Below are 2,814 nucleotides of genomic sequence, written 5' to 3'. Positions count from 1 at the left end.
CAACCCTCTGCTTTCTTCTATCCAGCCACTCTTCTATCTAATTGGCTAACTTACCCCCACACCAATAGAGATAATTTTTTACAAGCCTTTTATGTGGCACCTTGTCGAATACTTTCTGAAAATCCAGATACACCAAATCGACACCTTTACCCTCATCTACATAAGCAGTAACCTTTCAAAAGTATGTTAAAAGATTTGTAAGGCAATATTTTCCCTTAGTGAAACCATGATGACTATCCAATCAAATTCTAAGTTTGTTAAATGACTTTGCAAAGCATCTTTTAACAGACTTTGAGGAGTTACATTAGCTAAATCCTAATCTTCTCGTACCTGCCCATTATTCGTGGACTGACAAAAAATAGTAGTAAGTGGCTCACATATCCAATATTTAACCTCCTTCAAAATCCTTGGGAAAATATTATCTGGCCCAGGAGCCTTATCATTTTTTAAACCTCCTAATTTTTTTTAACCAGCTCATAATTAATGCAGTCATCTTGTCTGATCTCGTTTCCATTTATCGACTGATCAAGATGTGGAATACTGCTTAAATCTTCATTAGTAAAAACTGAAGAAAAAGCAAAATTTAATAACCCAGCCATTTCATAATCATCAGCTACTAGCTTTCCTTTATCATCCTATACCCATCCTAACATTTTGTTTACCCATAATGTATTTAAAGAAATCCTTACTGTTAATTTTTACATTTTCAGCCAACCAATTCTCATACATCCTTTTTGATGTCCTAATTTCCTGTTTCACCAACTTTCTTGATCTTCTAAATCTTCTGTCATACCAGTCAATTTAAATTTCTTAAATACATATTAAGATGATTTCTTCAGGGAATAAACAAAATACATGAATCTAGCTTACTGAGAATGAACTTCTTCAAACCTTGATCTCCAAATTAGTTTTAACAAAAGCCCTTGAAGAAGTACTTAAAATTACTGAACATTTAATCCTACGTACTTGAGATACAATTAAAGGAACAAAAGACATTGATATGCATTTTTAGGAAAAGATTTTCTTCCCATTTGTAATAAATAAGCTTTGATTTTTCATTCAATTTTATTTAGCTATGGATTTCGTTCATTAATCTAACTTGAATGAACACTCAGTGGTACATCCTTTGTACTACCCAGGACATTTGTAAAAGACAGAGTTTCTGGTCAATGTAAATGCTATACAATGCGGCCTGTAACTGATACTGTCATAAGTTTATCGTAAGATTGCATGGTCTTACGTTTAACATTCAGACATGCTTCCAATGCCATTTTTTATCAATTTTGCTGGCTCTGAGCTTGTGTAGTACGCTCTCTCAAAATGACAGCAGATTACCACATCTGGATTAAGTTTGTTGGGAGTCTGTGGCTTTTTGTTGGGCCTTTTATACATATTCGATTTTTTCCTATAGTGACTTACCACCCCTTGCCCAATTTTAAACACTGGTCCAATGTAACATAGGAACTTTTCACATTATATAAAGACGTTATTTTGGTATGCACATAGCAATTAAATTATTATTTATTCATTTAGAGTACAAGGTGATTTACCAGGTTTATAGGCATCAAAATGTGATGCTTCACATATGCAACATTAAAGTATAGTGATACATGGAGCCCTCACTCCCACAAACACAGAGGAAACAATGTAATAATGTGGGTAAACAAATAGCAATATCCCAAAATGTTTCAACCAAATTAATAATAATAACAGTGGAATTTGCAATTAAAACATGCATTTATATGCAACACTTCAAGTAGACAGATCAACACAAGTAAGAAAGTTTTTGCTAAACAAAACAGAAATAAGTGACATGATTTCTTACAGACAGATTTATACACTTTGAATATCATACTTATATTTAAGTAAGATATATATATATATATAATAATTACAAAAGAGGAACACAACAGTTCTCATTCATATTTCAAATTGGGTTGCCTTTGATTACAAGGTTATGTTTTTATTATGCAGTTGCTGCTTTAATAAAACATGTTGGTAAAATTGTCATGCTCTATCCTGACCATAATGTCACATGGTATTTTTCTTTATTGTATGAACTATAGCCTATATATATTACCATTTTTTGCTGGGCCCCACAATCCAGCCTTGTAGATTATATATATAACGTACCATGAAATAATAATGCAAAATGTATTACAATTGAGAATGAAATATAGTATGAAACGTTTGAAATATTTTTCTCTACCACAAGAATTACTAACTCATAATTTACTAACCGATGGGCGATAAATATTAAATATTTAATGTTACTTGTACATAAACTTAAATGGGGTTTAATGAAGCCTCATACAAGACAAAATTTTCCATAGCAATTATCACGTAACTTGTTATATCATGAGACTGAGAGAATAGTAAATATTAAAATCTTTAAAAGCGTGACCTTACGACTCAGAACAAGACAGTGAGCCATGGTCGAAAATTTAATAAAAGATTGTTGTACACAAGATAAGAGAAAACTTTAATTTCACACTCTTACTATGAAAGGCAATAGAAAAAGTTCAAACCTAAGCTCAAGGATTAATCCATGTGGCTACACGATTGTATGTAAATAAAACTAAACAGTAAACTTGAAAAACCTTCAAAGTTTCAATCTCGGAAACAGTTCCTGCTGTACCGTTTGTGAACTTATATTATATTCTTTAAACCCCAAAAGTTAAGTATCAACAAAATATATTTATCAACATACCTGATAATAGCAAAACTGGTCAATTTGATTGATTACCACGACATGGCACCTAGCTTATATTTGAGTCACCTCAAAATCTATTAATATTATTATTTTTTATGTAC

General features: G+C 31.6%; 1 protein-coding gene across 2 annotated transcripts in view; it reads right to left on the bottom strand.

The window, feature by feature from the left end:
• Window positions 1-2,814, bottom strand: part of LOC106471677 (methionine adenosyltransferase 2 subunit beta-like) — a 5,897-nt gene extending 3,083 nt beyond the window's left edge. The window contains exon 1 of one of the 2 annotated variants that reach the window (XM_013932294.2): window positions 2,711-2,814. The gene's annotated coding sequence lies outside the window, so the exon portion shown is untranslated. Of the gene's footprint in view, window positions 1-2,528; window positions 2,656-2,710 lie in introns of those variants that run through there. The other variant, XM_022400283.1, reaches the window with a different exon arrangement.

This window comes from Limulus polyphemus, unplaced genomic scaffold (genome assembly GCF_000517525.1).
Source record: "Limulus polyphemus unplaced genomic scaffold, Limulus_polyphemus-2.1.2 Scaffold4780, whole genome shotgun sequence".
Lineage (NCBI taxonomy): Eukaryota > Metazoa > Arthropoda > Merostomata > Xiphosura > Limulidae > Limulus > Limulus polyphemus.
The sequence above is the reverse complement of the archived record's forward strand: the minus strand, read 5'-3'. Positions and strand labels throughout refer to the sequence as shown.